The sequence below is a fragment of the Rhamphochromis longiceps genome, linkage group LG9 (assembly GCF_057381845.1).
Source record: "Rhamphochromis longiceps isolate RC_006_pf linkage group LG9, R_longiceps_female_GT1.1, whole genome shotgun sequence".
NCBI classification, from domain to species: domain Eukaryota; kingdom Metazoa; phylum Chordata; class Actinopteri; order Cichliformes; family Cichlidae; genus Rhamphochromis; species Rhamphochromis longiceps.
In genome coordinates this window covers 32248422-32273507 of record NC_140565.1, presented here as the reverse complement: position 1 = coordinate 32273507, position 25086 = coordinate 32248422, and the positions used below count along the sequence as shown (strand labels likewise).

General features: G+C 41.6%; 1 pseudogene across 1 annotated transcript; it reads right to left on the bottom strand.

The window, feature by feature from the left end:
- Window positions 1-946: 946 nt before the first annotated feature.
- On the bottom strand, window positions 947-13422 carry LOC146662619 (uncharacterized; annotated as a pseudogene). Its single transcript, XR_014913139.1, has 4 exons — window positions 11459-13422; window positions 10015-10120; window positions 5302-5898; window positions 947-4749 (listed from the first exon to the last, which is right to left on the bottom strand). The product of XR_014913139.1 is annotated as an uncharacterized LOC146662619 (transcript).
- Window positions 13423-25086: the final 11664 nt, after the last annotated feature.

Genomic DNA, 25086 nt, shown 5'->3' with positions numbered 1-25086 from the left:
TGGATTTTTTTTTCACATTCTGTCTCTCACAGTTGAAGTGTACATCTGGTGCAAATTACTGACCTCTGTCATCATTTTAAGTGGGGGAACTTGCACAATCGGTGGCTGACTAAATACTTTTTTGCCCCACTGTATTATTCCAGTGTTTTTTCTCAAAATTTTCTATGCAACTTTGCACTGTCCATTGCGGTAACAAAAAATTCCCACACGAAGGATTAATAAAGGTTATCTTATTTTATGCAACCAAGACTATATATCTCCCATACTGGCATCCTTACACTGGCTGCCAGTTAGGTTTTGAATTAATTTTAACGTTTTATTATGTGTTTTTAAGGCGTTGCATGGGTTAGCACCCTCAAACCTTTCTGATCTTTTAAATTGGTTCGCTCCTGTAAGATCACTGAAGTCTGTGGATCAGATGCTCTTAGCTGTCCCAAGGTCCAGATTAAACACAGAGGATAAGAAAGGTCTGGCCTCTCTTATCTGGAAACAAAATTAACAAAATTCATTGAAAAACCTGTGGCAAAAATTCCTTTTAGTTTTGTTTTGTGAAGCTACAAACTGATGAACTAGATTACTGGTAGAATGATGTATAGAATGATGTTTTTTTCTACAGTTGACAGGCTAACAAACCCTCCTGTGTCAGTGGCAGCTGAACTTCATTCGACCATGACCTGCAATGACTTTGCCAAATTCTTCACAGAAAAAATCCAAAAGATTAGACAAGCAATTGGTACATCAACAGCAGATTCAGGATATGTACTGTGTCCACTGAAAAACTGTTTAAACACCATGAAACAGTTTCACCCGATTAACAGCAAAGACCTGGAGGACATCTTAGGTCAACTGAACTCCTCCTCTTGCTGTTTAGATGTCCTGCCAACAGGTTTTTTCAAAAAGGTCTCAAAGAGTCAGATGTGTTACAGATCGTCAACTTTTTTTTAATATCAGGTGTGTTTCCAGAATCACTAAAAACTGCTGTAATCAAACCTATACTAAAAAAGGACAATCTTGACAAGACACAAATGAACAACTACAGGCCGATCTCAAATCTCCCATTTTTAAGTAAGATCATTGAAAAGCAGTTTCTCAACAGCTCAATTACTTCTTAAAACAGAATAACTGCTATGATGCCTTCCAGTCAGGTTTTAGACAGAACCACAGCACTGAAACTGCTCTGACCAAAGTGTTTAATGACATATGCCTGAACACAGACAGTGGAAAAATGTCAGTCTTAGTTTTACTGGATCTCAGTTCAGCATTTGATACAGTTGACCACAACATATTACTCAAATGACTGGAGAACTGGACAGGTCTTTCAGGAACTGTACTAAACTGGTTCAAAACATACTTAGAAAACAGGAAATACTTTGTATCAATAGGTAACTTCACATCTGAGCAGACAAGTATCACATGTGGAGTTCCCCAAGGTTCCATCTTGGGACCCCTTCTGTTTAACATTTACATGCTCCCACTGGCACAGATTATAAAGCACAACAAAATAAACTATCATAGCTATGCAGATGACACACAAATATATATCACAATGTCACCAGGAGACCGAGGCCCTGTACAGGCTCTTGGTAAATGCATTGAGGAAATTAATGACTGGTTGTGCCACAATTTTCTCCAGCTAAACAGAAACAAAACTGAAGTAATAGTCTTTGGTGCCAAAGAAAAACGATTACAGGTCACCAGAGAACTTCAATCTATACACCTAAAAACCACCAACCAGGCGAGAAATTTGGGTGTAGTGATGGATGCAGCCCTACACTTAGAAAAACACATTAAGACAATAACAAAGTCAGCTTACTATCACCTCAAGAATATTTCAAGGATAAAAGATCTGATGTCTCAATAGGACCTGGAAAAACTAGTCCATGCATTCATCTTTAGTAGGCTTGATTACTGTAACAGCATCTTTACAGGTCTACCTAAAAAATCAGTCAGACAACTACAGCTCATTCAGAACTCTGCTGCTCGAGTCCTCACTAAGACCAAAAAAGTGGACCACATCAGTCCAGCTCTGAGGTCCTTACACTGGCTGCCTGTCCGTCAGAGGATAGACTTTAAAGTCCTGATGCTGGTCTATAACGCTCTGAATGGTTTAGTACCAAAATACATCAGTGACCCAGTATGAACCTTCCAGATCCCTCAGGTCATCTGGATCCATTTTTCTTTAAATCAGTTCTCAGAGTCAGAACCAGACACGGAGAAGCTGCATTCAGCTTTTATGCTCCTTATATCTGGAACAAACTCCCAGAAAGCCTCAGATCAGCTGAAACACTCAGTTTATTTAAATCCAGGTTGAAGACTCACCTGTTCTCAGCTGCATTTGAATAAAGCACCAAATCCACACTTTTAAGCTTAAATTTCAAAACTTACATTTTAACTACTGATTTTATCGACTGTTTTTTAATCAATTTTAAATCGTGCTTTTTTATTTGTTTTTGTTTTTGAATGTCTCTGTAAAGCACTTTGAATGACCTTGTTGTGGAATTGGGCTATATAAATAAACTTGCCTTGCCTATAAATGAAACATGGTTTGCCCTCTTATGCATATTGTAAAGATGTATCATGACTAGTAATGTGGGATACCACTGATTTCATTTCTGATTCGATACCAAGTAAAATTCAGGCTGGTATCGATGATACTGAACCGATACTGATACTTTGTACAAAAAATTATTTTATTTATTGTATCTTCTATTGTATCTCCAATTTTAGCGTCATCATGATTACAGGACATCAGACTACTTGTTCTTATCACTTAATAATGCAGAAGTCATCATATAATAAAAAAACTGAAGTGGTGCGCTATTTGAACACCTTGCTGGTTATAACAGAGGTAGGTACGGGGTTATTTAAGGTCAAGGGTAATTCTGTCCAGGTGTTGCTGATGAGAAGGGGCAAACCATTTCCTACTGTGCTTAGCCTAGTTACTTGTTGTCTGTGTTTAAATGGAAATTTAAATGGACGTTGCAAAGGAAATAAAAGTCCCCTTAGGCCCCCTCCTTGATTCAGAGTCTTTCCCTTGTCATGTAAATGGTCTCCTTGACTCTGGTCTCAAACAGGCGTTCCTCCCTGTCCAGGATGTGTACCTGTGTTCCTGGAGGACAGGCGGGTCCATGGACCAGTCCACAGCTGAACACCGTACTTGGGTTCAACTTCCAGTGAAACTGAGGCCACAGCTTAGGACAATAGAAGATTGAAAAATGCTGCCTGGTCTAATGGGTCTCAATCTCTGCAACGTTCAGCTTTCAGAATTTGTCTTAAACAGCATAAAAGCATGGATCCATCCCACCTTGTATCAGGAAAACATTGATGAACTTTGAGCAAATGAAACCACAACTTTAAAAAATCAATTCCCAAAATTAATTGTTTCGACATCTTAAACACAAAATCATAAGTTTTAATACCTACAGCAAGTTTAAGGAAAAATAAAAGATTTTAAAGATCTTTCAACCTTTTCTTCTCAAATATAAAACAGCAGATGGAACTTACATGCATCTTTTATGGAATTGTCTAAAAATATCTAAATTCTGGCTCTGCATCAACAAGGAAATGAACTTGATACTAAACTGTAAGATCTGTAAAGATCCGGGTCAATTCTTACCACAGTTGCTGCCTCTGAATAAAAATCTGGACAAAAGAGATCCACATTATTAAATAAGCTTATGTTTAATGTCAGGAGATGTGTTATTGAACTGGATTACGGAGCAGCCCCCTACTGTAACTCAGTGTTACAAGGAAATTTTTCATAACTTTCAGGTCAGATTTTTAATAAGCTGCAGGAACCCTGTTCAGTGTGAGTGGAGAGCAGCCAAGTCTCCTCCTCTGATAAACCTCCATCTGTGCCACTGAAAACAGTTCATCTGACTGACTGTAAACATGTTTCCATTTGTCACTTCAGCCTTTACTCTGAAATACAGGAAATGAAATCACAGCTCAAAATTCTTCATCCAACTGCTGGAACAAAGCGAACCACTCGACATGAACACTGAAGCAGAACACTTTAGAAAGCTTAAAATGAGACTAGGGAACCATTTTCATTCATAGTTGCCTCATCAGATCTTTACAGGAGATTCACTCTGAACTCTGTGGAGTCTGATCTCAAGGGTTTTGAGTCTGACACTGAAACCAGAAGAGGATCTTTCTGTCTCTTCAGATTTACTGTGATGGGAGTGATTCCAGCCCCGAGTGATGACACTGATGTTTGCACAGAGCAGATAATTTAGTGAATGTTTGGGCACATTGGTAACAGTGAAACAGTTTATTAGTAACGTGGGATCGTTTGTGTCTGGAGTATGAACTGAGATTCCTGAAGCTCTTGTCACACTGGTCACAGCTGTAGTTTCCTTCCATGTGTGTACGTTCATGATAGTTACGATTAGCTGATTGTGAGAAGCTTTGGTCACAGTGTCTGCACTTGTATGGTTTCTCTCCTGTGTGGACTCGTTTGTGTGTTTTAAGCCCACCTGCAGCAATGAAAGATGACCCACACTGATCACAGATGTGCTTTTTTGTCCCGCTGTGAATGAGTTCATGTCGTTTTAATCCATTTGATGTGCTGAAGCTTCTCCCACATTCATTGCAGTATTTCAGTTTGTCTCCAGTGTGTTTACGTTGATGTATTTTCAGGGTTTCTTGCCGACTGAAAGCTTTGTGACAAAGGTCACAATGAAAGTCTTTCCCACCACCACAGTGATGACAGGGTTGAGAACTGGATCCATCTGTGTCGCTCTGCTTCTAAACAAAGACACAACGACAGTGTAAGTCAGTCCTTCAACATTTTTATCCTGAACGTCGCCTGAAATAAAGAGCAAATAAAAAACAAACAAAAATCATAACTGAAATGAAAATCTGAATAATCACTCAGAGCTGCTTTTTCATGCAGTAGAATTGCCGAAACATCAGAATCAGTGAGCTGCAAGCTTTCAGCCCCGACCATGTCCGTGCCGTCAGGTGAGAAAGGCGACATCTCACTGATTCTGATCTGCGAGTCGGCGCTTTGTGTTTACGTCTTTGTGCAGAATCTGTGTTCCTGCTCTCATTTACTGTTTGGTGGTTGTCGAAATTGTATGAGGTTTTACCAGAGATTCGGGCGTTTCGGGAAAAAATAAAATTATAATAAAAAATCGATTCAGGATTTTAATGAATCGATATCACGTTATCCATGCCAGACTCGATTTTAATCGGTAAATCGATTATCAAAACCCAACCCTAGCTAAGACAGTTTAATGAGCAGAGTTGTTCCAAACAGTCAGGCTAAAATGACAAGATAAAAATATAAATACATACCTCACAGTAACTGCACTTGTAGAGTCTCTTTCTGGTGTGGATCTTTTGGTGTAGTCTCAGGTCATGTGGAGATTTAAAAGTCTTCTCACACAGGTCACATTTATAAGGTCTCTCCTCAGTGTGGGTAAACATGTGTTGTTGGAACTGCGTGTTGGTTGTAAACTGTTTGCCACACTTTTCACAGCAGTACACATCATGTCCGGTGTGAATGCGTAGGTGTATATTTCGGTACCCTATCTGACTGAAGGTTTTCCCACAAATGTCACAGCTGTATGCCTTAATTCCAGAGTGGGTAACTAGATGCCTCTGTAAGCTGCTACTGTGAGTAAAAGCTCTGCCACACTGATCACAGCTGTACGCTTTAACTCCACTGTGGATGACTTGGTGCTGTTTCAGAGCATCCTTCCAGGAAAAAGTCTTTCCACACAAGTCACAGCTGTACGGTCTCTCTCCAGTGTGGATGACCTGATGATGTTTTAGTGAACCCTTCCCAGTAAAATCCTTCCCACACTCGTCACAGGTGTATGTTTTCTCTCTCTTTCTTCTGTGAGGTTTGTCGGCCTCCTGAGAGCGCTGACTTCTCGCTCCATGTTGGTCCTGCAGTGACAGAGATACAAACAGAGGCAGTGAGTGAAATGCAGTCGTGGAACAAACTCAACCTTCAAACTCCATTAACACTAGTTTTAAACCTGAAGGTGGAGTGTGGCACCAAACACCTTAAAGGTCTCTTATCCCCACCTGCTGGTAGTTCTAACACATTACATCCAACCTGGTGTTAAAAATAATTCATGACTGTTCAAACACTCTAAAATCATTTTTCCTTATTTTCCTTACTTTTACTCCCCACATTAAAAAAAGGACTTTCTACTCATTACATTTTCAAAACAGACTTTTTACTTTTGGTTTGAGGAATTTGAGGGGAGTTATTTCATCACTAAGGGCATCAAACTGATTTGAGCCTGAAAAGTAACACATGAAAGACAATCCTGATCGTGTACTAATCACCAGGGTGTGAAACATAAAAAGAGATGAAAGAGGCAAAACTGTGAGTCATAGTCAGGAGTTAAAGTGAGACGTTGTTCTTCTTTCTTTTTTGCACAGCACCTGAACAAACAGGTAATTTCAAATGCAGCGTTTCTATCAACAAACATCAGCAAACACACAAACCGTTTGTGTGCAGTTTGTCTCACAGTGTGTTGCTGGCTAAAGGTCCAGCTGCTGTACATCACAGGGAGAGAAAAGGAAGAGAGCTAACTTCACTCAGAGATGGAGAAAGATAAGACACACAGGACAGGAGAGGAAGAAGAGAGGTTAGATTTAATCAATCAATCAAAGCTTTATTCACCACATGCAGGTTGCCTTGCAGTGAAATGGGACCCCCCCCGACCTTACACACACAACACAGACATTACATGGGGTTACAAGTTGGAGATCGGTAGCGTTACAGAAAAACACTTAAATGTACACTACAATGGGAAAGTACAAGAGGAAAAAAAGAGACCTCTACTCGTGCTGTGCTTCCATGGTAGGACAGCATGAGAACAGGAAACAAAAAACTTCTCTGTACAAAAAGCACATAAATGTCCACAGCACAACTTTGTGAAAGACATGACAAGCCACAGGATTGGGTGAGGAGTGAGGAGTAATCCGAAGCGAACACAGCAGCCGCCCTGCACAGCGCTACCATTCCAGCACACAGACCCGCCGTGTTCCCCCGCAGGAAGCAGGAAACAGGAAACAAGCATCGAAGGCGTTTGGAAAGGGAGGGGGATGAGTGTGTGTTTATCAGTGTAAGTGTATGTGTGTGCGCGTGTCCAGAGTTCAGCTGAGACAGTGTCCTCCGCCCTATCAGGCTAAGTAAACAGTCTTCCAGCCAACCCAGGTGGCCTTGCATGGAATGGGAAGGAACAGACTAAACACAGTCGTTATCAGGGTGTTTTGTTCGGCTCCAGCCTTGAGGCCGCAGCTGGCGCCGAAGGGGTAGCCGCATGAAGTGATGATGGTTTTTACTTTAGTGCGAACAACTCATATGTATTTCAAAGCTGTTCCAACGCTGGTCTCTCAATCTCCCGTTGGAGAGCCGTGAGCTTCTCCATGATGTTATCCAAACTTACGCTCCGTGATGTTGTCATTCTTGTGGTCAAAGAGCAGGTTCTGAGAACTCACGACCGCAGTGCACTTCCCAAGATTTGATCCAATTTGCGCTCAAAGGTGTTATTGGAGCTAGCCCCTCCAGATGTAATCCAGTTTTTCACTCAGAGGTCTTGTTCTGAGTATTCACGGCAGCCATGCGTTCTCCAAGATCTTCTCCGTGCTGCACTCAATGAGCCCATTTTGAGAAACTCACGCCTCGTCCCATCATTTCAATCCCAGCGGGCAGCCTTGTGGGGGTTTGAACAGTCAGTTCCACTTCCTTAATTCTGCGATAAGCCAGGGCCAAGCCAGCTCCGATCAGCAAGAACCCTGTTATCATGGTTCCGAATAGGTAGATATCTTAAGCACTCAGGCTCACCCGAGCCCAGACTTCTTGTTGAGAAGGGGTGTCAATTGCATTCACAGACCAGTTGATCAAATCCATAATTCCTCAAAGGGAAGGACTGCTCAGTCGGATTTGATCAACTGGACATTAAAGCTTACATGTAAGTCCTCATGTGTTGAAATCAGATATTGGGTCTGTACATGTGACATTGTGTTTTTTCAGGTTGTGAAAGATGCTGCAAAACAATCTGAGGCAGATTAACTGTGTTATTTAAAGACTGCATGAAGATCCTCTGCAGGTTAGTGCAGGATAAACAGGTTCGTTTGCTGAACTGTGATGGATTTAAAGTAAAGAACAGTGTGTGACTGGTGCACAGTGACTGTGGTGCTCATGTCACAGTTAGATTACATCAAGTGTAGCAGAGATTCATTTAAACTGAAGCTCATGATGCTGACATTCATTCACTGAGTTCCACCTTCATACCAACAGTATAGTGTCTAATATAAAGACAGTGTACTGTCAGTGTAGAGGATGGAAATCAGCCAGGACAGCTCATGAAACATCTGCTGACATCTGGTTGAATTCAGTTGTGTACATCCACAGAGAGCAGCAGGTCAGCTGATCACAGCCTGTAATTTAAGAAAATCTACTGGAGCTCTCAACAGAAATTATTGTGAGCTGTGATTCTTTTCCCCACGCTGAGCCACTACAGCTGATTTTAGGGTTCCCACCTGCTCAATCCCACTTTAACCTCTTCCCTGCTCATGTTCCTGTTTAGAGGCAAAGTCACCCTCTACAGTGTAGGCAACAGAAAATACACACATGTTTTATTTTCCTTCATTTTCTAATTAACTGATTCAAACATCCATCCATCCATTCGCTTCCGCTTATCCTTTTCAGGGTCGCGGGGGGCGCTGGAGCCTATCCCAGCTGTCATAGGGCGAGAGGCGGGGTACACCCTGGACAGGTCGCCAGTCTGTCGCAGGGCCAACACACAGGGACAGACAACCATTCACTCGCACATTCACACCTGATTCAAACAGAGAACCTTTATTAGAAATAAATAGTTTTTACTTCATTTACTAATCTTATTTTATTATTACATTAACAAAGCACAAGGTTCAGTTAACTTTGGATAAAAACATGTGGTTAAAATGTTCTTCAAGGAGCTACTTTTACTTGTTTACTCTGATTACATTTCAGAGCCTGTACTTTTTCACTGGTACTTAAATAAAGAAGGTGAATGAATACTTTTACTGAAGTATTTATAACACTAATATCTGTACTTCTACTTAAGTATAGAGTAAATGTACTTTTGCCTCCTCTGATCATTTCTATAATATTATTTATATCAGTGATGGCCAAATGAAGCTTTCTGAAACACTGAAGCTTGTATTGAAAAAGGTTCATTACTCAAAGCTTTTCAACACAGTCCTCTTTGGTGACATCTGCTGGCCAAAAATATGAAGAGCAGCTTGAATCTACAAATTATAATATAGAGCTTCATTATAATTGCCCACTCTACAGAGCTCAGCTGAGAGCTTCTGTCTGATATCGGGCTGCTGTTGTGGTGCTTTGAATGTGTATTTTTTGGGGTCATGAAAAAACTGTTAGGTTTAATGTATGTGTTGTAGGTTGCCATTTAAAAAGCTACACAATGCCATTTAGAAAGCTAGAATGCTTCTGTTTGCTATCTAGGTAACCTACGCATATGACTACATGCATGACATTGATAAGGGGAACAAGCAGCCTTGAGAAGAACAGATTCTACCAACAACAATCTGGGAGAGCTGCACTCTCATCATATAACCACACACAATGTATAATCACACTTGCACAGCACAATCACTTCGTAACCAGTTATAGTAGTTTCTCATAGGTAATACAGCAACAAGCTTTATGCTTCATGTGTGTAACCAATAAAAACAACCTGCAGGGGGAAAGCAAGTTGAAATGGGTTGGAGACAATTGCTTCCCCCTCGCGAGTGAAAACTTGAGCTCTGTGTGACCTCGTTCCTGAGTGAGTTTCTGTTTATCCAGCAGTATCAGGGGTAAAACTCTGACAAATGTCCATTTGATTATTAATAATGTTGATGAATAAACCTTCCTGATTTTAACATGTGCTGTGGTCTCTAAAAAACAACATAATATACAACACAGTCATATAACAGGTTGGGAGGATGAGAGTTTTAGACGTGACTGATTATTTGGTGAAACTGTGATATTTTCCTCACCTCCTGTGTTGAGCTCATTGTTTCCTCTGTAGTGACTCAGCTGAGTCCAGATGGCTGAAAATGTTCCTCTGCTGCTCCGTCAGACTCTTCTCCTCCTGCTGATCAGCTGGGACACAAAACAGATCTTTGTTAGGCTCCACACTGCACTGAAGAGTCAAAGTGTCTCATATGTTCATCTGACAACACAAAGTACAAATTTCACTCTGATTGCTTGTAGAAATCTTGTGAGACGTGTTGTGCTGCAAAGTGAGGAAACTCTCTCACTCACTTATACTTCAGGAGGAACTTTGTGACATTGGCTCTAATATTCTAAGCAGCCCTTTACTATGACAGGGCCAGAAAGTCCTATTTGAAGGTTTGGGAGAAGGACCATGTTAAAGGTGGATTGGGGTTTATACACTTTGTTATGATACAGGTAAGGCTGTAAGAGCCTGAGAAGGTGTCCTGAATGAAGCTCTAAAACCAGTTTTCAGCTAACGACTCTGCTTCAGTCTGGAAAACAGCAACTACAAGTTTAAAGACTCCATCAACAATTCACACCCAGCAACAGCCTGAACAGCTCCTCCTGTGGTTTCCACAAACAGGGACAGACCTGTTACTCCCCCACCCCACACTTTCAACTGCTTCAGCCCCCCAGTCCCACCACCTCCACCACTCCTAAAAGTTTGATTCTGTGCAGCCATTCCCCAACTGTCTGTGAACGGTACTGTCCTGATTCTTTGATGTTGGGCTGAGAACAAAAAAACATTACTCAGATCTTGTCCAGTCAACAACAATTATTTATTAAGCACATATGTGGGAGATGTACACGACACCACCCTCAGCGTAGTCCAGTAGATCTCAAAGAGGAAGCACTTCGATACACAGTTTTACATGTCAGGGTTCACGCCCCTTCATGCCTAAGCAGATAACATAACATGCGCCAGTGAGTTACAGTTGTCTGCAACTCCTTTTATAGTATTGATGTTTGTTCCTCACTAACGGTTTCAGCACTCTCTCACCTCCATCTGTTTCCTGTTTCTCGTTGTGAGGCCCCATGATCGTATATGACACATCCTGAGTACATCCTGTTCATCCACAGCAGCTGACTAAAGACTAAATAATATTTTTTATGTTCTTGACATATCTGTTAATTCAGTCGAAGCTGGTCTCTATTTTGAAATCAGGTGTCCGCGCATCCTGCCGTAATACTTAGAATACAAAGGAAACACAAAGCATGGTGGAGGCTGACTTGACTTTAATTCCCAAACTGGAGGCTGGGTTGACACCAGTAGCATGTTGAGCTAATGATTAGTTGGTGTTTTTCTCCAAACACTCTCTCACTCTTCTCTCAACGTGTTCACAATAAACTGTGAACAGACACCGAGGAGAGCAGCAGAAGACCTCATTCAGGAGCTAAACTCAACATGAACTGAACTCACAGTAAAGTTAGCTCGGTGCTTACCTTTAGATGAGCCCACAAACCGAGAGAAACTCCGCGATGAAGCTGCAACTCTTTCCAAACACAGGAAACAGATCAGGGAGCAGAGACCCACGTGGTTCACGCTGATCTCAGCTACGATCCAGGAGACAAGGGTGGGCAGATCGATCCAGATATCGATCCAAACGTTGGTTTAGTTTGTTTTATCATCCAAATTCACTATTTTACTCACTTTGGATCAAGGGCGTAGATTTGGCATGAACGGAAGGGACATGTCCCCACCAATAATTTGATCTCTTTGAGTAAAGAAAAACAAAACCGATAGAAATTTAAAAAAAAAAAACGATCTGTCAGCGTCTCGTTTCACTCACCCAGCGGTGCAGAAAGAGTTAAATTACGTTCTCTACTGGAGTCCTACGTCATGTGACAAATATGGCCAATGTGATTGGCTGAGCCTTTCAGGGAGGTCTGTTTAGTTTTAGCAGCGGCAAGCCTGCGCTGTGAGGAGGAGAGGAGGATGGCAGCAAAAAGATCCTGGATATAAGAAAGTATTTTTTTAATGATGGGTAGATGAGGCCTCATGAAGCGTTTTAGCACAAACTGTATCCATGCTGTGTCGACACAGTTTTGCTGTTTTGCTCCATACTGGCACCTGCTGGACCTTAAATATCATTGCAGGCAACTGACTTGAGACTCACAACAGACACTGATTCAATGACCTAGTCATACTTATATACACTGTATACACTGTAAGGTATTGTACTTTCCATGGAATCATTTTACATCTATATTACAAATATTGTAGACATCTTTAAAACATATTATGAATGACATTAAGTGAAAATTAAAATGAAAGTATTGTGAATGTAATATTACCCATTTGACTCAGAGTTTATTATAAATTTGTATTCAGAAAATTAGGTTTATCCAATGTATTTGCATTCAGTCTATTGTGTTTTTTGTTTTGTTTTTTACACCATTTCCCCAGCTTTGGAAAACTCACAGGAACAGATGAAGCTGGGGTACACAAAAGCTGTAAAGCCAGGTGGATAAGGTTCTGATAATATGTCTTCCTATTCCCTCAGTACGTTACACTCAATCTCCACAATACTAAGGGGTTGGCAGTCCTTTATAATAAAATTCAGGACTGCCTGGTCCAGAACAGTCTTCCTAGATGAAAATAATAAAACACATATTAATTAAAACAAATGATGATAAAGATGTTCAGTGTCTATATAGGCCCACCAGTGTTCATCCTCGGTGTGTTTGTCTCCTCATTTTCATGTTTGGCTCTGTAATGCCTAAACACTGAGGAGGTGCTTTTGTTTGTGTAAGAAAGCTCCGCAGAACAGATGCGACATTTAACCTGCATAAAATGAAATAAATAATTTACACTTCAAGTCACATTGCTGTTTTTCCTATTATGGAAAATAGGACACCTACACCAGGAGATGCCGGACTAGAGCAGCGCAGATACTGAAGGACCCGTCCCATCCTGGCAACAAACTGTTCCAACTTCTGCAATCTGGTAGAAGGTTCCACATCTTCCGGGCAAGGACAGAGAGACTCAAGAGGAGCTTCTATCCCCAAGCCATCCGTGCCCTAAACACACACACCCGCTGTTAGGTTTGTAGCTTGAACCCATCCGCTGGAACGTTGAAGACAATATAATTACACTGCTAAGCAAGACACAAATAGGCAAAGTTCTTCATGTTACTCGTGCACGGGAGAGACCGGACAGAGTGCCGTTCCTCCACTTGACCCCAGTAGCTCTCGTCCGTTCTCCCATACACTGTCCTTTTATTGAGGTTACATGAATATGCATAGGTTCATTAACATACGACGTCTACATACAAACAAAGAGTACCTTGCCTGTGTGTGTGTGTGTGTGTGTGTGTGTGTGTGTGTGTGTGTGTGTGTGTGTGTGTGTGTGTGTTGCTGATCAAAGGGTTAAACATCCTTGGTCAGGAAGAGGGTAGCCTCCCCCTCACCCTAGATGGTTCATCCTAGATAACACGGTGAGGAAGTCCTGCAGTTCATCTAAACAAAGAGCACTTAGACTAGAACAGACGTAGCTACGTTAATCCTACCATAAAACAATAAGACACGGTATGACCTCTCATGCTCCCAAAGTGCTGTCTAATACACACAAAGTTTGCAGACTATCAAGGATCAAAACCTCTACCAATCTACAACTAATTACAAAACTCTAAGCATATATAAGTAAATATTTCTAAGCATAAATGACAATCAACAATACAAATCTAACACCCGCCCTCTCACATCATCTATAATTGACTGAGACAGGACTCTCGTCCAAACACTCTAAACCAAGGCACAATGTACATTTCAATTCCTTTAATTTTAAATATGTTTATATTGTCTATCCTGTAAAATAGTCAGATGTCTATTCATATTAATGTACAGAATTCACCTGCTTGCTGCTACTACTGCACATTCACCCAGTGTATATACTATATGTATATACTATATGTATATAGTATATACAATTTTTGCACATGTCGAGGAGCGTGTCAGGCTACATTTCACTGTATGTTATACTTGTATAACTATGCATGTGACAAATAAAGAACCTTGAAGAACCTTGAAGAATGATAGATTACACTGAAACAAAGACAGACAAACTATTACCTTATTTGCAGTTAAAAGATCAAAATGATCCCACACAGCAGAAACATTTCTTTTTCTTTCGGGCTCCATTTTGTTATGGAGAGAGATGTGTATTATTATTATTTTTTTAATCTTTGCGAGAGTAATTTTGTGTTTTTTTGGTAGCGACTCATTCCGTTGGCAGATGCAGATGCGGTACCTTTTAAACACAGATTGGGTCGTTGGCAATGAACGATACAGCAGCTGTGTCGATCACGTGACTTTTTCTTAAAGCGACGCACGCATCGATACAGGCATCGCTAGGTGAGCTTGATACATGCGTCGGTGTGTCAGTGTTGCTGGACCCAGAAACGGCCCTAACCAATCTGGCGCCCTAGGCAAGATTTTAGGTGGCGCCCCCCTACATCAGCAGTGTAGTGTAATGTTGTAACAAATAATATTTCTATTAAATAAGCTTTACTTTGCATTTTAATTAACGTGGGATTATTTTTTGTATTTAGAAATAATAGTACCAACTTTTTTTTTTTCAACATTTGTGGCACTGGCGCCACGCCAGTGCCACAAATCATGGACGGCGCCCTTAGCATTTGCCTATACAGCCTATGCCACGGGCCGGCCCTGGCTGGACCCATCACTAGTATTTTTCAAAGAAACCTGTAATTCATTTAAAGTTAAGTTCACTCATAAAATCTGTCCATCATAATAACATTACAGGCTATGCAAGGCAATACATGCCAACCCTCCCGATTTCTCGGACAATCCCGAATTTCAGTGCCTCTCTTATTACTCTTTCTGGATTGCAAAATAAACTTTTAAAAAAAATTTCAGGCGAGAATGTAGCTGTGCAAACTTCAAATATCTGAACCGGGGAGAACAGCAAACTCCCGGCACATCGTTTTAGGCTTTGTCTCACATCAGTCTAAAATTGTATGTAGCCATGAATAACGTGTTGCCATGTCCACCAGGAGAGACTGGACAGTATAGATGTAAAACAAATATGCCAGCAGTTTATCTCAGTTAATGAGAGAAGGCGGCATGTGTTTGGCTGCTTCACATAGTGGACATTCTATCTTATCTTATCTTATTGAGTTGTTGTGTGGGACACCAGTAGTGCATGTCTGTTGCTGCGACAGTAGTTCATGTTTAGAGTAAAACATCCCAGCTCACTGACTTGATAGTGTCACGTCCGGTGTGGCAGACATGTGGAATATATTAGGACCCAAAATGCGGCAGCTCAGGTGCAGGTGAGTATTTATTAAACCAAAAGGAAATACAAACAACAATGGCACTGGGAACATAAAACTAGAAGCTAAACTGGGTAAAACTAACAAAACAAACCAGAAACCAAGATGCAGGGAGGTCCAGGGAAATACATACGGCGAGACGCAGGGAGACCGAGGGGAAACAACACAGCTTGTCGACGGTACGACGCAAAACTGACTCAGAGAAACACAGGGTTTAAATACACTGGGAAGTAACAAGGGGAATGAGACACAGAAGGAGAGCACAGCTGGGGGAAATAAGAACTGACGAGACAAGGAAGCGTAAACTGAACACATTCACATAAGACACGGACCTTCAAAGTAAAACAGGAAGTATGACACAGAGACGCGAACTTGACACGGTGGAGACAGAAACTAAGAAACACAGAGACATAACCAGTAAGGCAGAGGACTCGATGAACCAAAAGACACAGAGGGAAACTCAAACATGCTGACACAGACTTACACAGAACAGAGGGGACACAGAGAGACATGAAGAGCAAGGGATCAAAACTAGAAACCATAGAATAAATCACCTCCACAGGACAAGACTCAGCAGTCCATCTGCATCTTAAGGATAAAGGACACTCTTTCGAGGATGCCAATGTTCACATTTTGGACAGAGAGGACAGATGGTTTGAAAGAGGAGTGAAAGAAGCCATCTATGTCCACTGTGAGCAACCATCTTTGAACAGAGGCGGGGGTTTACGACACCAACTCTCTGCCATCTATAATCCAGTTTTGAGATCCCTTCCCAGACGCCTTAACGCCCACTCACATCCTGGGCCATCTGATCTCAGGAATTCACATGATAAGGTGGGGCCAGGTTTCACAATGAACACACCCGAAACTCTGGCTGATTGGGACCCACACCCAGTTTCACACCTTGGCTCAGGCGATTAGAGGATCATCAGGGGGTCCTTTTGTCCCTCTGTGGGGGGTTACTCCCACTAGGTTTATATCTGGGACTCTCCACCATTTGACCTCAGAACTGAAGAAGCTTCACGGATGAGAGGTGAAACGTCTTCAAGCAACTTAAAGAAGTCCAGACGCTTTTCTTTGCAAGCTCCTTTGACTACGATGACCTGGATGACTGAGAACCTTCACAGACATAGAATAAATCACACACACAAGTACAATAATACAAAAATCACAAAGAACTAAAAACACTGGGTCAAGAGACCCAGGACCCTGACAGATAGGGGCAAGAGTGCCTAAAATGTTGCATAATTTTGCTAAGAGATCTGTTACTTTGTGGTAATCTTAGATGAGTAGTTTTATGGACAAAAACCAGCAGGTCATTCAGAGATGTTGGTGTCCTATAACTGAAGTAATGTTGTTAAGTCCTTAAAGTCATATTCTTTTATTGTCATGACTGTATTTTTAAATGGTTTAAAAACACGTAGAATAGCATATGTAGGCAAGTATATTTCTCCTTTTTTTTTAAATCAAAATCCGTCCCCACCAATGCCAAAACCAAATCTACGCCCTTGCTTTGGATGAAAAAATAGCTCCGTTTATGTATATATATATATATATATATATATATATATATATATATATATATATATATTAGGGGTGCAACGATATTCGTATCGATATTGAACCGTTCGATACAGTGCTTTCGGTTCAGTACGCATATGTATCGAACAATACAACATTTGTAATTTATTTTATCAACTTTCCTTCTGACGATGCTGTCTGTGTGGAGCGCTCAGTGAATCTGCGTTCGACTACTCCGCCTAGGCTGCACTGTCGAGCGCAGATCCACTGAGTGCTCCACACAGACAGCATAGTCAGAAGGAAGAGCGCAGGGCACCTGCCCCACCCTCATTCAGATCTGGCGTTTGGAATTATTTTGGTTTTCATGTGACGTATGACCCTGAAGGTAAGCGAGTCATGGACTAAAGTAAAACAGTATGTTGGATGTGCCATGCAATGCTCAATTACATGGGTGGGAACTAGTGTGTTAGCGCAGTTAGCTCGTTAACGTGTTGGCCGTCTAGCCCCATGCACGGGGCGATCGGCGGTAGCTCGTTAACGGAGATTTGCCGTGTTGTGGCGTTAAGGTCATTTCAACGAGATTAACCTGAAAGCACTAGTGGGAACACAACGAATATGACTGCACATTTACGCCGACATCATCCTAGTGCAAAGACAAAAACAACAAGCATGCTACTAACTTTAGCCGAGTCATTTAGACAGCTGTTAGCACATGATTCTCCTTATGCTGCTGAGAATATAGCCCAGAAGAAGCGGATAGTATAGCTTTTATTTTGGAAAGAGACATTTCTCTGTAATAAACTCTCTTTTCCAAAGATGCATGATTCCTCAATCAGATACAGGGCTTGCAATATCGCTAGCCTGACGTCCTGGGGCTAGCGATTTTTTCAGTCGGGCTACCAAAATCTATCTCTTCCCTGCCCGTCGGGCTATTGTAGGAAGGAAAAATATATGTCAATGCTTTTGCATTTTTTCAGAAATGTAGCTGGGTAATTATGTCATTGGCATCGGTGAGCCACTGTCAATATGTGACATATTGAAATCGCGTTTGAATTTGCGCTTGTTTTTTTGCTTTCACTTTGCAATCGTGCGAACTGTGTATAGAGAGCGACAGCACTGATCTGTGAGTGATGATAATTTGTGCACCAATTCCTCTGACATCGTCTTATTAATCGTTAGCTTACTATGCAAACATGACAAGTGAAATCTCCCGCAGCTTAAACATGTGAGAGGTTGATCGCGCAGAGAATCGCTGAGCTTATGTGAGTGAGTGTGTAAAAGCAGCAGGATTTATATTTGACTACGATGACCTGGATGACTGAGAACCTTCACAGACAGATATATATTTCAGTTCTGCTGAGCCAAATAAGACAGGTCAGGGTGAAAAAGTGACAGCCAAAGAAAAGCTTACCACAAAACGGCTGCAATATGACGAGCTAAATAACCAGGGCTGCACATAAGTGGTCCGCAGGTGTGCATTCGCTGTCAAAATAAAAAACACGCACAAGGGTTAGGGTTAAATTTAAAAACTGTACTTTTGAGTTAAAATATATATTTATAATTTTAATAAATGACAAATTAAAAAGGGATGAACATTTTTTTTGTATCGAAAAAATATCGAACCGTGACACCAAAGTATCGAACCGAACCGAACCGTGAATTTTGTGTATCGTTGCACCCCTACATTTTATATACAGTGGAGCAAATACCAAGAACACAAATCCCTGTGAGCTCACTAGACTCCCATGTCATGTCTTCACCCAAACATTCGTGCTCTCTGCTCTCGTCTTCCCGAACTCCCTGTGTGTGCTTTCCTTTTTCGTCCACGCTCCTCCTACAGGGAAACACTAACTCCCACGGGCATACATGACCAGCATGACACTACACTTAGACACACACTAACTTGGAGTGTAACTCAACGATCCAGCGTCGAGGAGCTCTAAGCTACACTCCTATGTTACTCCCCTGACAAGTCAGATCAGCTGCAGGTGTGTAAGGTCCTTAGTTGTGGCCAAAAAACAAAACAAAAGCAAAAACAAAGAAACCCTGGTGTATTGGCTCCATTTTTTGATAAATAATTGTATATATTTACACAATGTGTGCATAAGTTTTCAAAATACACAATTTATATTTGCATGGCTGTAGGTGGCTGTAGGTTTGCATGTGAGTGGCTGTAGTTCAGGTGGTAGAGCAGGTCATCTACTGATCGGAAGGTTGGTGGTTCGATTCCTGGCTTTCCCCAGTCTGCATGCCAAATATCCTTGTGTGTGAATGTTACTTAGAAAGCAACTAGAACAATGTGCTTGTGTGAATGGGTGAATGCACAAGTTGTGTAAAGCGCTTTGAGTGCTCAGAAGAGTAGAAAAGCACTATATAAGAACCAGTCCATTTACCATTATAAAATAATTAATTTAACATGTCTGTGGTTTTTACAGTAAAAAAATACTACTAGGGTAGTCTTTTGTATGATTTCAGGAATCTTGTGTTAATACAGTGTGTCAATGAAAAAACAAATAAATTCAGACACGTGAGGTTGAGCTACAAACAATGATACAAAGCAAGGCAGGAAAAAACAACCTTTCTGATCTTCTAAATTGGTACACTCCTGTAAGATCACTGAGGTCTGTGGATGCTCTCAGCTGTCCCGAGGTCCAGGTTAAACACAGAGGAGACCGGGCCTTTGCTGTGACTGCTCTTAAATTGTGGAACAAACTGTCACACAAAGACCTCTCCAACATTGGACACTTTCAAAACCCGTCTAAAAAATCCACTTATATTCCTTGGCTTTTAAATCAGGATGAGTTTGTACTACTTTTATCTTACTTCTTACTCAAATCTTCTAATTTTATGATTCTTTCATGTCTTCTTATGTTTTATCTCTTTTATCTCTTTTTATGATCTTAAATGTCCATCACCTTGGTCAACAGTTGCTGTTTTCCATGTGCTATATAAATAAATTTGACTTGACTAGACTTGACTATATATTCAGGAGTGTTGCAATGCTATGGAGGAACTGCAGTATTTGCAGGAGTTAATCATGCCAGCTAACATTAAATTTCTGATTCAAACTTTTGCATGCCAAATATCCTTGGGCAAGATACTAACCCCATGTTTGCCTACTGGTGGTGGTCAGAGGGCCCGGTGGCGCCTGTGTCCGGCAGCCTCGCCTCTGTCAGTGCGCCCCAGGGCAGCTGTGGCTACAATGTAGCTTTCCATCGCCAGTGTGTGAATGTGTGTGTGAATGGGTGAATGACTGAATGTAGTGTAAAGCGCTTTGGGGTCCTATGGACTAGAAAAGCACTATACAAATGCAGGCCATTTACCATTTAAACTGAGATAAAAATAGAGAACAAAGGCAAATGAGATTCTCAAGAAGACTGGCCAAAGAGCATGTTTCCTAGATATTGTTTTAGAAAGAAAGTTTCGGATAACAAATGGAGTTTAAGCTGTGCAAAATGTTTATTCTGTAAACTGAATGGAGGAAAACCCAGCCAACAACAGATGGCAGACCTGCCAGAGGAAAGAGTGGTTCCAGATCTGCAACCTTTCAGAAACGTTGGTCTAGATTATTTTGGTCCACTTGTTGTGAAAAGAGGGCGCAGTATTGTAAGATGGTATGTAGTAGCGTTCACTTGCATAACAAGCAGAGCCGTGCACCTCGAAGGGGATTACTTTTTAGATACTGACTCATGCTTTATTGCACCATCAGAAAAGCTATCACAGGACACAAATGACCTCCAAGCATTAACACCGAACCACTTCCTCGTCATGAAGTGAAAACCAGCTCTTAAGGGCCCCTGAATGATTTTCTCCATCTGGAAAGAACAGGCCTGTTGCAACCTGTAATATGTCCTTTTTCTTGGCATCCTTGCAAATGTCTATTTTTCTTGTTCCTCCTCCTCATCTAGCTCTAACCTGCTTGAAAACCTCAGTGTCTTCATCATAATGCATCCATCCTATTTCTATTTTTCTATTTCTCTTCAGAGCATTTCTTTTATGGGTTGTTTGGAAATGTTCTTTTTGCCGTGTGCTACTGCCATCATCTTCAGATAATTTTCTTTTGGACAGTTTGGATTTCAGCCATTCAAAAAGCGCTGACTTGCGGCTGCTGCCCCTCCGTCTGTAAAATCCAAATACTGCTAGACAATCACCGTATGATGGCAAATAAGTCTTCAGCTCCTCATCTGTCATTAGACTTATGACACTGGCATCAATCTAAAGATGGAAAAATAATTTAATTTATTAAAACAACCAGCCTTGAAAATACAATCCTATTTTTAACTTAAGAACAATGAGGAAAAGTTGCATTTCAACCAGTATCTTGTTGGAATTAAGTACCTTCTCATTCTCCAAGGTCTGTATAAATTCCTCAGAGACTTCTCTTTGTTTCAAGAATTCAGTCAAGTCTCCCATGCTGTAAGGAAGGATGTAAATTAAAATTACCTATTATAAAGCCACCATGTTATCATCAAAGTATCTGTGCCTACCTACATTATGAGCTCTGACTATGGTGGGGAAGTGGGAATGGCATTTTTAAGTGTCCATTTGCACTGTAACTACAATCAGCATCACAATACAGTCAATCCCACCTTTTCCCATTTGCCTGGTTACATTTTTATTGGTTTTGTTCCTTATTTATATAGTTTTCAGTCATATTCCCTGTTTTGGGTGATTTGTGGTTTTGTTTTATATAGTGCTGTACACTTATTACGTATGCTTTCAGCAAAACGTCTGTTTCATCAGACGTAACAGGTGTCATTAGCGTGTAACAGAAACCTTATAGGTACCTTTGGTTAACCTTCACATTGCATTCTATTCAACTTTGTATGTAACAATCGCTGTCACACTGTTTTGTATACCTTTTATCCAGTTATCATTTGTAGGAAGGTATTCAAAGCTGAAGAGCCTGGCGCCATTTGTTGTTATACAGTAGCTCACGACACAATCTAGTTTTGAGTGCGCACCCGTTTGATTTATTAACTCAAAAATTTGAGAAAAGTAACTCAAAATTTCGAGTTAGCGCTGCCAATCAGTAATCTACGTGAATGACGTCATTTCCTTGTTACCCGGAAGCTGAAGCCCTCAGCTACAAATGCTACAGCTAAGCTACCGGTATTACATCCAGTCGTGAATGCACAGATTGCTGAGTGTTTTCAGCCTGGCTTCACAAATGATAAAATCCCTGTGTTATTAGCTGAATCACATGGTGTTACTATCAGCAAACGTACTCGCGAAAGCACCAATTTGTTGGGATCCATTTTTAAGTGCGCGTTCCTCTGCGCCATATGCTTCCGGGTAACAAGGAAGCGACCTCATTCACGTAGATTTTTGATTGGCAGAGCTAACTCGAAATTTTGAGAAAAGTAACTTGAAATTTTGAGAAAAGTAACTCGAAATTTTGAGAAAAGTAACTCGAAATTTTGAGTTATGGATACTATTTTTTTGGTTTTTATTTAGTGGCGGAAACCGGCTTCCATATATATATACGTATGTGTAGCCGTTATATGAGGGATTAACTATGTGACTTACTGAAAGTTTGTCTGCTTTAGTTTTTTTTCATTGTCAGTCGATCAATCAATCAATTCGACATGTGCAGGTTGCCCTGCAGTGAAATGAGACCCCCCCCCCCCCCCCCCCCCCCATCACATAGGGATACAGGTTGGAGATCGGTAGCGTTACAGAAAAAACACTGAAATATACACTACAATGGGAGGGTATAAGAGGAAAAACAGAGACCTCTACTCATGCTGGGCTCCTGGGAGGACAGCATGAGAACAGGAAACAAAAAAAACCTCTGCACAGAAAAGCACATAAATGTCCACAGCACAACATTATGGAACACGTGACAAGCCACAGGGTTGGGTAGGGGGTGAGGAGTAATCCGAAGCAAACACAGCAGCCATCCTGCCCAGTGCTACCATTCCAGCGCGGGCTCACCGCTGGCCGTGTTCCCCAGGAGGGAACAAGCATTGAAGGCATTTGGAAAGGGAGGGGGGATGAGTGTGTGCTTATCAGTGTATATGTATGTGTGTGCATGTCCAGAGTTCAGCTAAGATAGTGTCCTTCACCCTGCTAGGCTAAGTAAACAGTCTACCAGACAACCCAGGTGGCCTTGCATGGAATGGGAAGAACAGTCTAAACACAGTCCATTATCAGAGTGTTGTTGTTCAGCTCCAGCCTTGAGTTTAGAAACAGACTGTGAGAGAGTGTTCCAGGGAAAAGTAAAAACACCAGACAAGAAAAGGACATAAGAAGCTAAGCAGGGAAGATAAGGGAGAGGAGAGGAGAAAAAGTGCGACCGCCTTCACCGAGAGCCAAACGAGTTTTGTGTATGTGTTGGGTGTGTATGTGCATTACCTTTTATGTTTTATTGTCTAACACTAAATAAAAAGATTAGGAAAAAAAGGTTTTGAATATTTTATTTTTCTTACATTTCAGGTCAGATTTTTAATACAGTGGGGCAAAAAAGTATTTAGTCAGCCACCGATTGTGCAAGTTCCCCCACCTAAAATGATGACAGAGGTCAGTAATTTGCACCAGAGGTACACTTCAACTGTGAGAGACAGAATGTGAAAAAAGTATTTTGGCCCATTCCTCCATGCAGATCTTCTCGAGAGCAGTGATGTTTTGGGGCTGTCGCCGAGCAACACGGACTTTCAACTCCCGCCACAGATTTTCTATGGGGTTGAGGTCTGGAGACTGGCTAGGCCACTCCAGGACTTTCAAATGCTCCTTTGTTGCCCGGGCGGTGTGTTTTGGATCATTGTCATGTTGGAAGACCCAGCCTCGTTTCATCTTCAAAGTTCTCACTGATGGAAGGAGGTTTTGGCTCAAAATCTCACGATACATGGCCCCATTCATTCTGTCCTTAACACGGATCAGTCGTCCTGTCCCCTTGGCAGAAAAACAGCCCCATAGCATGATGTTTCCACCCCCATGCTTCACAGTAGGTATGGTGTTCTTGGGATGCAACTCAGTATTCGTCTTCCTCCAAACACGACGAGTTGAGTTTATACCAAAAATTTCTCCTTTGGTTTCATCTGACCACATGACATTCTCCCAATCCTCTGCTGTATCATCCATGTGCTCTCTGGCAAACTTCAGACGGGCCTGGACATGCACTGGCTTCAGCAGCGGAACACGTCTGGCACTGCGGGATTTGATTCCCTGCCGTTGTAGTGTGTTACTGATGGTGACCTTTGTTACTTTGGTCCCAGCTCTCTGCAGGTCATTCACCAGGTCCCCCCATGTGGTTCTGGGATCTTTGCTCACCGTTCTCATGATCATTTTGACCCCACGGGATGAGATCTTGCGTGGAGCCCCAGATCGAGGGAGATTATCAGTGGTCTTGTATGTCTTCCATTTTCTGATGATTGCTCCCACAGTTGATTTTTTCACACCAAGCTGCTTGCCTATTGTAGATTCACTCTTCCCAGTCTGGTGCAGGTCTACAATACTTTTCCTGGTGTCCTTCGAAAGCTCTTTGTTCTTGGCCATGGCGGAGTTTGGAGTCTGACTGTTTGAGGCTGTGGACAGGTGTCTTTTATACAGATGATGAGTTCAAACAGGTGCCATTCATACAGGTAACGAGTGGGGGACAGAAAAGCTTCTTACAGAAGACGTTACAGGTCTGTGAGAGCCAGAGATTTTCCTTGTTTGAGGTGACCAAATACTTATTTGCCACCCTAATTTACGAATAAATTCTTTACAAATCCTACCATGTGGATTCATGGATTTTTTTTTCACATTCTGTCTCTCACAGTTGAAGTGTACCTCTGGTGCAAATTACTGACCGCTGTCATCATTTTAAGTGGGGGAACTTGCACAATCGGTGGCTGACTAAATACTTTTTTTGCCCTACTGTAAGTTGCAGGAACCCTGTTCAGTAGTGATGTGACGTTCTGTATCGAGGCTTCGAAGCTTGTGTCGAGTAATGGAGGGGGCGTTTCCGCGATGCGCATATCGAGGCTTGCTTCATTTATGGGAGGAGCTGAAAATGATGACGTCCGAAGCCTCGCTGCCCGGCTGTACCACGTGACTGGTTCATGAAGTGGTTCGAACTTTGCCGCGAGATATGACAGCGATATAAACCCCTCAGACTTCATTCAAAACTGTGGGTGTTTGATGGAGAGTTGCGGTTAGTGAGAGTTTGGAGACAGTTTGGAGGTTTATGAGAGTGAGGAGAGAAAGTCAGGAGAGAATGGAGCCAGCTAAGAAGAGGAGGATGTCCTCCCCTGTGTGGTAACATTTTGATCT